Source organism: Macaca nemestrina, chromosome 15, assembly GCF_043159975.1.
Source record: "Macaca nemestrina isolate mMacNem1 chromosome 15, mMacNem.hap1, whole genome shotgun sequence".
NCBI lineage: Eukaryota > Metazoa > Chordata > Mammalia > Primates > Cercopithecidae > Macaca > Macaca nemestrina.
In genome coordinates this window covers 112,380,784-112,391,947 of record NC_092139.1, presented here as the reverse complement: position 1 = coordinate 112,391,947, position 11,164 = coordinate 112,380,784, and the positions used below count along the sequence as shown (strand labels likewise).

Below are 11,164 nucleotides of genomic sequence, written 5' to 3'. Positions count from 1 at the left end.
CTGTGGCTCAGGTCCAGGCCCTGAGCCAAGGCAGCAGTGCTGGAGAGGATGAACTCAGCAGAACCCGACCTGCCGCGATGTGGGCCAGATTCCACTTCCTGAGGCCCTCATCCTGGGGACAGTCACTCACTCCTCCCCGTGGGAATGGCTCTGGCTGCTCTGCTGCCCCTCCCACACCACAGGGGGTATAACGTGGGGATAAAAGGAGTCTGGGCTGAGGCTTTTCACTTGCAGCCAGTCCCTGCCCCCCACCACTCCAGTGTGCACTCCGAGAACCTGGCAGCGAGCCCCTGCACTCAGCCCAAACATCCTGTACCAGCGAGTGGGATTAGCCATGAGGTCGGCGGCCGGGCAGTCCCGCCAACAATCTGTCTTCAATTGCTGCTCTCAGGTTTCCCAACCAGAACAATCCTCGCCTGTGTAGGGAACCCAGGCTTGGTCTGCCTTAAAATAATTCAGCATCCTTGGTGGCCTTCTGGGTGAAGACAGCTCCTGAAGCTCTTCCCCCTTTCAGCCTTCCAGGACTACCCTGGACACCCCCTTTGCCAATTCAATGCTTCCTCACTGGAGCCAAGCCCTGGGTGGTGTTTTGTAGACTCCTTAGCGTCTTCTACATGGATGATCAAGCTGTCAGGGCATAGAGACTGGTTAGGGCCTCTGGGATGAGGTGGAGTGGAAGTGACAAGAGCTGACCTCCCTGCTTTGTTCCTGAGCCCTGGAGAAAGCCTGTAGTCTCTCATCATTCACTGTGACTTTAGCTGTAAGTTTTCTTCAGGTTTCTTTCCAGGTTGGTGAAGTTCCTTTCCATTCCTAATTTGCTGAAAGATTAAAAACATTGTTTTTGCATCTATTGAAATCCATTGTTTATTTTATTAATGAGGCAAATCACATTGATGGATTTCAAATATTCAAGTAACCTTACATTTCTGGGAGAAATCGCGTTTGGCCAGGATTCTTCATCTTTTGCATATATTGGGAGATTCCATGGGCTACAATTGTGTTGAGGCTATGTTGAGGGATACTGGTCTATAATTTTCTTTCTTTTTTTCCCCTCCCCTCCCCTTCCCTCCCCTCCCCTCCCCTACGCTTCCTTCTCTCTTTTGCTCTCTACCCTCCATCCACTCCTCCCTCCCCTCCCTCCCTCCCTCCCTCCCTCCCTCCCTTTCTTCCTTCCTTCCTTCCTTCCTTCCTTCCTTCCTTCCTTCCTTCCTTCCTTCCTTCCTATCTCTCCTTCATTCTTTCCTGTTTCCATAAGACTGGTTAAATTATTTCTTCCTTAAATATGTGCTAGAGGCTGGGTGTGGTGGCTCACGCCTGTAATTCCAGCACTTTGGGAGGGTGAGGCAGGTGGATTGCTTGAGGTCAGGAGTTGGAGACCAGCCTGGCCAACACGGTGAAACCCCATCTCTACTAAAAATACAAACATTAGCCAGGTGTGGTGGTGCACACTGGTAATCCCAGCTACTCCGGAGGCTGAGGCAGGAGAACCGCTTGAACCCGGAGGCAAAGGCCGCAGTGAGCCGAGATCACACCACTGTACTCCAGTATGGGTGACAGAGTGAGACTCAGTCTCAAAAACAAAACAAACAAACAAACAAACAAACAAAATGTGTGCTAGAAAAGCCATTAGAACGAGTTTTCTTTGTGAGGTAGTTTTAATTACAAATCTAAATTTCCTTACTAAATATAAGGCTCTTCAGATTTTTTAGTTTCTCCTTTGTCAGATTTGGTAAGTTATGTTTTTCAAGGAATTTATTAATTTCACATGTGTTATCAAATTTATTGCTGTGAAGTTGTTCATAATGTTCCCCTATTATTTTATTATTACTTTTTTTTTTAAGACAGAGTCTCGCTCTTCTGCCCAGGCTGGAGTGCAGTGGTGTGATCTTGGCTCACTGCAACCTCTGCCTCCCAGGTTCAAGCAATTCTCCTGCCTCAGCCTCCCGAGTAGCTGTGATTACAGGTGCCCACCACCGCACCCAGCTAATGTTTTGGTATTTTTAGTAAAGACAGGGTTTCATCCTGTCAGGCTGGTCTTGGACTCCTGACCTCAGGTGATCCACCTGCTTTGGCCTCCCAAAGTGCTGGGCTTACAGGTGTGAGCCACTGCACCTAGCCTCCCCTATTATTATCTTCTTAATGTCTACAGACTCTTATCGGGGGAAACCCCACCCCCAATATTTATCGTGGGTTCTTTTCTATTTCCCTAAGTGTCTCAGCTGGTTTGAGAAATAAAGGGAAAGAGTACAAGAGAGAGAAATTTTAAAGCTGGGTGTCCGGGGGAGACATCACACGTCAGCAGGTTCCGTGATGCTGCCCGAGCCGTAAAGCCAGCAAGTTTTTATTAGCGATTTTCAAAAGGGGAGGGAGTGCACGAATAGAGTGTGGGTCACAGAGATCACATGCTTCACAAGGTAATAAAATATCACAAAGCAAGTGGAAGCAGGGTGAGATCACAGGACCACAGGATGGGGTGAAATTAAAATTGCTAATGAAGTTTCAGGCACGCATTGTCATTGATAACACCTTATCAGGAGACAGGGTTTGAGAGCAGACAACTTGTCTGACCAAAATTTATTAGGTGGGAATTTTCCTCCTCCTAATAAGCCTGGGAGCGCCACAGGAGGCCAGGGCTTATTTCATCCCATTGGCTTCGACCGTAAAAGGTGGCTGCCTTAAGGGGGCCATCTATAGACCTACCTTCAGGACACATTCTCTTTCTCAGGGATGTTCTTTGCTGAGAAAAAGAATTCAGCAATATTTCTCCTATTTTCCTTTGAAACAAGAGAAATACGGCTCTATTCTGTCCGGCTCACTGGCAGTCAGAAGTCTTATCTCTCTTGTTCCTTGAATATTGCTATTATCCTGTTCTTTTTTCAAGATGCCAAGACTTCATATTGTTCAAACACATATGCTCTAGAAACAATTTGTGCAGTTAACGCAATCATCATAGGGTCCTGAGGTGACATATATCCTCCTCAGCTTACAAAGAAGATGACAGGATTAAGAGATTAAAGTAAAGACAGGCATAGGAAATCACAAGGGTATTGGTTGGAGAAGTAATACGTGTCCATGAAATCTTCACAATTTATGTTCATCTGCGGTGGCTTCAGCTGGTCCCTCTGTTCTGGGTGCCTGACTTCCCGCAACAGAATCTGTAATGATATCCCCTCTTTCTTTCCCAGTATTGTTAATTTGTGTTTTCTCTCTTTTTCTTGGACAATGTTATCAGATTTTTAGTTATGCTGTTAATCTTTTCAAAAAGCCAAGGAACCAACAATTGGGTTTTGTTCATTTTTGTATTTGTTTACTATTGCTGCTGTAACACAGAACTACAAACTTAATAGCTTCAATCAACGGAAATTTATTATCTATGGTTTTGAAGGTTAGAAGTCTAACATGGGCCTCAATGGCTCAAATTGAGATGTTTGCAGGGCTGTGTCCCTTTCTGGAGGCTCTCATAGAGAATCTCTCCCCTTTTCTTTTCAGTTTTTAGAGGCTGCCCACATTTCTTGGTTCATGTACCCTTCCCTCCATCTTCACAGCCAGCAATGGTGAGCTGAATCCTCCTCACATCTCATCATTGCCCTCTTCTGCCTCTATTTTTACTCTTTTTTTTTTTTTTTTTTTTTTGAGAAAGAGTCTTGCTTTGTTGCCCAGGCTGCAGTGCAGTGGCATGATCTCGGCTCCGTGCAAACTCCATCTCCCGGGTTCAAGTGATTCTTCTGCCTCAGTCTCCCCCAGTAGTTGGGATTACAGGCATGCTAGATATATATAGTATTTTTAGTAGAGATGAAGTTTCACCACATTGGCCAGGCCGGTCTCGAACTCCTGACCTCAAATGATCCACTTGCCTCAGCCTCCCAAAGTGCTGGGATCACAGGCATGAGCCACTGTGCCCGGCCTCTACTTCCACTTTTAAGAAACTTGTGATTACGTTAGGCCCACCCAAATAATTCAGGACAATCTCCCTATTTTAGCAGCCTTAATTTAACCTACAATCTTAGTATCTCTTTACCATGAATTGTAACATGTTGACAGACTCTAGGGACATGGGCATCTTCGAGGGGCCATGGTTTTGTCACAATTTTCTTTATCTTTTTGTTTGTAATTTTATTCATTTTCTCTCTTATCTTTATTTCCATCCTTCTGCTTATATTGGGTTTAATTTCAGCTAACTTAAATTAAAATTATTTATTTATTTATTTTTTTGAGACAGGATCTTGCTCTGTTGCCCAGGTTGGAGTACAGTGGTGTGATCTCAGCTCACTGCAGCCTTAACCTTCTAGGCTCAAGCCATCCACCCACCTCAGCCTCCCAAGTACCTGTCACTACAGGCATGTGCCACCACACCTGCCTACTTTTTAAATTTTTGGTAGAGGCAGGTTTTTGTTGTGTTCCCCAGGCTGGTCTTGAACTCCTGGGCTCAAGCAATCTGCCGCCTCAGCCTCCCAACGTGCTGGGATTATAAGTGTGAGCCACTGTGCCTGGCCTAATTTTTATTTTATTTATTTATTTTTTTCAGACAAGGTCTCAACTCTGTTACCCAGGCTGGAATCCAGTGGTGTGCTCATGGCTCATTGCAGCCTCTACCTCCTGGGCTCAAGTGATCCTCCCACCTCATCCTTCCAAAGAGCTGGGACTACAGGTGCACCCCATCACGCTTGGCTAATGTTTTAATGTTTTTGTAGAAACAGGGTCCCACTATGTTGCTCAGGCTGGTCTTGAGCTTCTGGGCTCAACTGATCTTCCTGCCTCAATTTTATTTTATTTTTATTTTATTTTATTTTTTGAGACAGAGTATTGCTCTGTCACCCAGGCTGGAGTGCAGTGGCGCGATCTCGGCTTACTGCAAGCTCTGCCTGCCGGGTTCATGCCATTCTCCTGCCTGAGCCTCCCGAGTAGCTGGAACTACAGGCGCCTGCTACCACGTCTGGCTAATTTTTCATATTTTTAGTAGAGATGGGGTTTCATCGTGTTAGCCAGGATGGTCTTGATCTCCTGACCTCGTGATCTGCCTGCCTCGGCCTCCCAAAGTGCTGGGATTACACATGTGAACTATCATGCCCGGTCTATTTTATTTTTATAGCTTCTTTTATATTTTTTTGAGACAGAGTCTTGCTCTGTCACCCAGGCTGGAGCGCAGTGGTGGGATCGCAGTTCACTGCAAACTCTTCCTCCCAGGTTCAAGTGATTCTCGTGTCTCAGCCTCCCGAGTAGCTGGGGTTACAGGCATCCACCACCAGGCTCAGCTAATTTTTGTATTTTTAGCAGAGATGAGGTTTTGCCATGTTGGCCAGGCTGGTCTCTAACTCCTGGCCTTGGTCTCCCAAAGTGCTGGGATTATAGGTGTGAGCCACTGGACCTGGCCTTTTATACCTTCTTTCAATTATTGAGTTTGTTCTTTTTTTTTTTTCCTGTAGACAAAGTCTTGCTCTTGTTGTCCAGACTGGAGTGCAGTGGTGCAATCTCCACTCACTGCAACCTCAGCCTCCCGGGTTCAAGCGATTCTGCCTTAGTAGGAGTTGCTGGGGTTATAGGCGTCTGCCATCATGCCTGGCTAATTTTTTGTGTCTTTTTTGAGATGGAGTTTCACTCTTGTTGCCCAGGCTGGAGTGCAGTGGCACAATCTCGGCTCACTGCAACCTCCTCCTTCTGGTTTCAAGCGATTCTCCTGCCTCAGCCTCCTGAGTAGCTGGGATTACAGGCATGTACCACCATGCCTGGCTACTTTTTGTATTTTTAGTAGAGACAGGGTTTCATCATGTTGGCCAGGCTGGTCTCAAACTCCTGACTTTGTGATCCACCTGCCTTGGCCTCTCAAAGTGCTGGGATTACAGGCGTGAGCCACCGCGCCTGGCCATTTTTTTTTTGGTAATTTTAGTAGAGATGGGGTTTCACTATGTTGGCCAGCTGGTCTCGAACTTCTGGCCTCAGGTGATCTACCTGCCTCGGCCTCCCAAAGTGCTGCGATTATAGGTGTGAGCCACTGCGCCCAGTCAATTACCACCTTTTAATTGGAGGATTTATTCCATTTACATTTAATGTAGTTACTGATATAGTTGGGTTTAGGCCAACCATCTGTTATTTATTTTATTTTCATCTTCATCAACCCCTTCATCATGCCCCAATTCTTCTTCCTCCTCACTGATTTCATCTTCACCTTCTTCACAGTCTATATCTTCACTTTCATCTTCATCCTTGTCTCCATCAAACTCTTCCTTTTCACTATCCTTATCCTCCTCATTTTCCTCATTTTCTCCTTCTTCATCCTCCTCTTTGTCATCTACATCATCCCCCTCGGCATCTGAGTTGGGGGCTTCCTGGTCCTCTTGGTCACAGTGATCAAGGTAGGTCAGCTGGGGCAGGAGCTTGAAGACGCTCTCCCAGTCGTCATTCAGGTTGTAGCCTCACAGTTTAAGAGGTCCAGGCTCTTTAGACGTTCCAACTCTTTCAAAGGTTCTAAGGTTCTGATATCTTTCAGTGTATTTCCATCTAAGTTTAGACATGTGAGTTTCTAACATGTCCAGATCTCCAAAGACTCTATTGTCATGGCAGCCCGGGGAGATTTGGAAATGAAATCAAGCCTACAGTTATCAAACGGGGGAACTCTAAGTTCACAAATTCAGCTGTAAAGCCCTCAATTTTTCCATCACTTGATTGGCAATTGTCCAAGACGAGTTCTAGAACAGCGGGTGGGGTCTGGTGCCTCAGCTCCAGGTGGAGCCTCCTCTTCACGTTCACATTCCCCTCTTCTCCACTCTTCAAACTTTCTGAAGATGGGGGAAAGATGTTCCCACCTGTGCAGTAGGGCCATCAGAAGGAGTCTGATAGTGGCGGAGGTCAGCGGTGTAGTCCTGGGAAGTGAGTAGCTTGCAGGCAGACAAATGGAGCCCCCGGAATCAAGTAATGCACTGGAGCAGAGAGAAATCGTGGAGGGAAAAGGCAATGTGTATTTTCTTCCTTTTTTTTTTTTTTTTTAGACAGAGTCTTGCACCGTTGCCCAGGTTGCTGGAGTGCAATGGCACGATCTTGGCTCACTGCAACTTCCAGCTCCCGGGTTCAAGAGATTCTTCTGCCTCAGCCTCCCGAGTAGCTGGGATTACAGGTGCCTGTCACCACGCCCAGCTCATTTTTTGAATTTTTAGTAGAGACGGAGTTTCACTATGTTGGCCAGGCTGGTCTCGAACTCCTGACCTCGTGATCTGCCTGCCTCAGCCTCCCAAAGTGCTGAGATTACAGGTGTGAACCACTGCGCCTAGCTGGCAATGTGTATTTTTAACGCATCACAGATTACCTTGAATTAAGAAAAAATGTGAGAACCTTAAAACATTATCCTGTAATTCCTTCATCCTTTGTGTTGCTTTGATATATATTTTATCTGAAAATGTATTATAACCCCCACAATACATTGGTATTATTTTGCTTTATATAGTCAATTGTCTTTTAAAGAAATTGAAAAGAAGAAAATAGTATTTTATATTTATCCATATACTTATTTCCATTGCTCTTCATCCCTTTTTCTATATCCAAGTTTTCATCTTGCATAATTTTCCTTCAACCCTCTAGAAGTTCTTGAAGTTCCTCTAGAAGTTCCTTTTTGAAACATTTTTTTGAGACAGGCTTTCCCTCTGTCACCTAGACTGGCGTGCAATGGCGTGATTTCTGCTCACTGTAACCTCCACCTCCTGGGTTCAAGCAATTCTCCTGCCGCAGCTTCCTGAGTAGCTGGAATTATAGGCATGTGCCACCATGCTCGGGTAATTTTTGTATTTTTAGTAGAGACAGGGTCTCTCACCATGTTGGCCAGGCTGGTCTCGAACTCCTGGCCTCAAGTGATCTGCCCACCTCAGCCTCCCAAAGTGCTGGGATTACAGGCTTGAGCCACCGCGCCCAGCCCCTCTAGAAGTTCTTTTTTTTTTTTTTGAGATGGAGTCTCGCTTTGTGGCCCAGGCTGGAGTGCGGTGGCGCGATCTCGGCTCACTGCAAGCTCCGCCTCCCGGGTTCACGCCATTCTCCTGCCTCAGCCTCCCCAGCAGCTGGGACTACAGGCGCCCGCCACCACGCCCAGCTAATTTTTTGTATTTTTAGTAGAGACGGGGTTTCACCATGTTAGCCAGGATGGTCTCGATCTCCTGACCTTGTGATCCGCCCGCCTCGGCCTCCCGAAGTACTGGGATTACAGGCGTGAGCCACCGCGCCCAGCCTAGAAGTTCTTTTAATTTACATCTGGTAGTGAAGAAGTTAGCTTGTATTTAACTAGAAATGATTTCAGTTTACCTTTATTTTTAATTAGTTAATTAATGTAATAATTTTTGAGACAGGGTCTTGTTTTTTCACCCAGGCTGGAGTGCAACAATGCAATCATAGCTCACTGTAACCTCGAATTCCTGCCCTCAAACGGTCCTCCTGCCCCAGTTTCCCAGAGTGCTGAGATTACAGGTGTGAGTCACTGCGCTCAGCCTACCAGTATTTTTAAAGGGTATTTTTGCTGGATCTAAAATTCCAGGCTGACAGTCCCCCTGCTGTCCCCACCCCCTGCACTGCTTTAAAGATATTGTTCCATTGTCTTCTGGATTCTCTTGTTTCTGATGAGTAGCAAGCTGTCATTTTTGTTGCTATTCTCCTGTACGTTATACGCCGTTTCTGTCTGGCTGCCTTTAAGACTTCCTCCTTAGCTTTGGTTTTCAGCAGCTTAGCTAAAATATGTCTATGTTGGTTGCTTTGTATTTATTATTTGAATTTTTCTAAACTTCTTACATCCATGGGCTGATGTTTTTGCTAGATGCAAACTTGCATTGTGGATAATTACATTTGAAACATTTTTAGTCATTATTTTCACTTTTTTTTTCATTTGTTTTTCTGTCTTCTATCTTTCTTTTTTCTTTTTCTTTCTTTTTTTTTTTTTTTGAGATGGAGTCTTGTTCTGTCGCCCAGGCTGGAGTGCAATGGTACGATCTTGGCTCACTGCGACCTCCACCTCCTGGGTTCGTGATTCTCCTGCCTCTGCCTCCGGAGTAGCGGGGATTACAGGCATGTGCCAAGATGCCTGGCTAATTTTTGTATTTTTAGTAAAGATGGGGTTTTACCATGTTGGCCAGGCTTGTCTTGAACTCCTGACCTCAGGTGATCCACCCCTCTCGACTTCCCAAAGTGCTGGGATTATAGGCGTGAGCCACCACGCCTGGCCCTGTCTTCTATCTTTCTAAGACTAATATTTGTTGGATTTTTTTTTTTTTGAGACATTGTCTCACTCTGTCAATCAGGTTGAAGTGCAGTGGCATGATCATGGCTCACTGCTGTCTCTACCTCCCAGGCTCACGTGATCCTCCCTCCCACCTCAGCCTCCCAAGTAGCTGGGACTACAGGTGTGTGCCACCATGCCTGGCTCATTATTTTTCTTCATAGAGATGAGGTCTTTCTATGTTGCCTAGGTTGGTCTCGAACTCCTGAGCTCAAGCAATCTGCCTGCCTTGGCCTCCCAAAGTTCTGGAACCACAGGCATGAGCTACCATATCTCTCCCATATTAGTGTTCTAATTCAAACAACACTCTTCTTACTCAGCCCTCGATGGAGGCGGCGTTCCAGGGGCACCACTCCCCACAGGGTCCTTCCATCTCTGCCTCTGTCCTCTCCTGGCCTCCCTTCAGAGGCTCTCCAAAGCCCTTCTGGTCCAGCTCCTGTCCCTGGGCCACCGACACCTGTTCTCCTGGAGAAGGAAGAAGGCGGCCTGGCAGCTTTATCTGGGTGTTCAGTGCCGGGGCTGCCAGGGGCTTAGCATACTCACTGCATCCATCTGTCTCTGGCATGCACGCCGCCGCTCGCTCACACGCCCAGTTGTTTACCAAGAAAGTCCAAGCAGAGTAGCAGAAAGATTCCTGGGGGAGGAATCAGGGCATGAATGGGTGTCCACTTCTTGTCTGCCTGTCTCTGTCCGTGCAGTCTAAAGCAAGTCATGCCATGTCTCTGGGCCCAGGATTTCCCCCCCTCCCCCCGATTCTGGGACGGGAGGAATGATGTTTCCTTCCTGAAAAGCTGGGAGGATTGGATGAGGGAGCAGAGACTGGGAAGGCCTGGTCTGAGATGTCCACTGAGCCAGCCAGCCTTGGCCCTGGAGGCCATCTCCCCAGGCTGGAGGCTGGGGACCCCCATGAACCTTGGGTCAGCAGCATTAGTGAGAGGCTTGGGCTCAGATGGGAACAACCTCCTAGCCATCAGCAGAAAGCCAGTCAGGAGGATGTTAAGTTGGGGGGATGCAGCCTGAGGTCTGGGGCCCAGGTCCCCACCTGCGTGAGCCAGGGGTAGGATTGGCCCCTCTGAGTAACTGGGGAATCTAAGGCTGCAGCTGTCCTTCCGGAAAAGCAGACACAGCACTTCTGCTCTGTGTGTGTGACCTGCTGCAGCCCCGCCCTGCCCTCTGAGGTCCTCCCCTTCCTTGACCCTCTCACAACTGGGACTGAGCCTGGTGAGGACGCTGCCCTTGTTTCCCATCCCTGGGACTGGAACCCTGACTGTCTCCTCCTTCCCTCCCTCCTTCCTTCATTCCTTCCTTTCCCACTTACCTACATCTAGCTGCAGACCTGTCTCTCCGAGCCTCGGGCTCCTTGTAAAATAGACTAAGCCGGGTGTGGTGGCTCACGCCTGTAATCCCAGCGCTTCGGGAAGTCAAGGCGGGCGGATCAGTTGAGGTCAGGGGTTCAAGACCAGCCTGGCCAATGTGGTGAAACCCCGTCTCTACTGAAAATAGAAAAATTAGCCCGGTGTGGTGGTGCGTGTCTGTAATCCCAGCTACTCGGGATGCTGAGGTGGCAGAATCATGTGAGCCCAGGAGGCAGAGGTTGCAGTGAGCTGAGATCATGCTACTGCACTGTAGCCTGGGTGACAGAGCGAGACTCCATCTGGAAAAAAAAAAAAGACAACTTGTAAAACAGACTAACGTTATCTACCCTGAACATTTGTCATAGGGATGAAATCAGACTCTGGCCACAGAGCCTTGGGGCAGGGGCTGGCACCTGGTGGGCACTCGGTGGGCAAAGGTGGAAGGAACAGGTGAGCCCTGGCCCCCCAGCATCACAAATCCACACTGCTTCACATGTGCCAGTTCAGGGAGCTAGACACAGGGGTCTCTGCCCTCGCTGTTGAAGAGGTAGCCCCTTTTCAACAG

General features: G+C 47.5%; 1 pseudogene; it reads right to left on the bottom strand.

Moving 5' to 3' along the window:
* Positions 1 to 6,068: 6,068 nt before the first annotated feature.
* Positions 6,069 to 9,617, bottom strand: LOC105464540 (acidic leucine-rich nuclear phosphoprotein 32 family member B pseudogene; annotated as a pseudogene).
* Between the last annotated feature and the right edge of the window lie 1,547 nt (positions 9,618 to 11,164).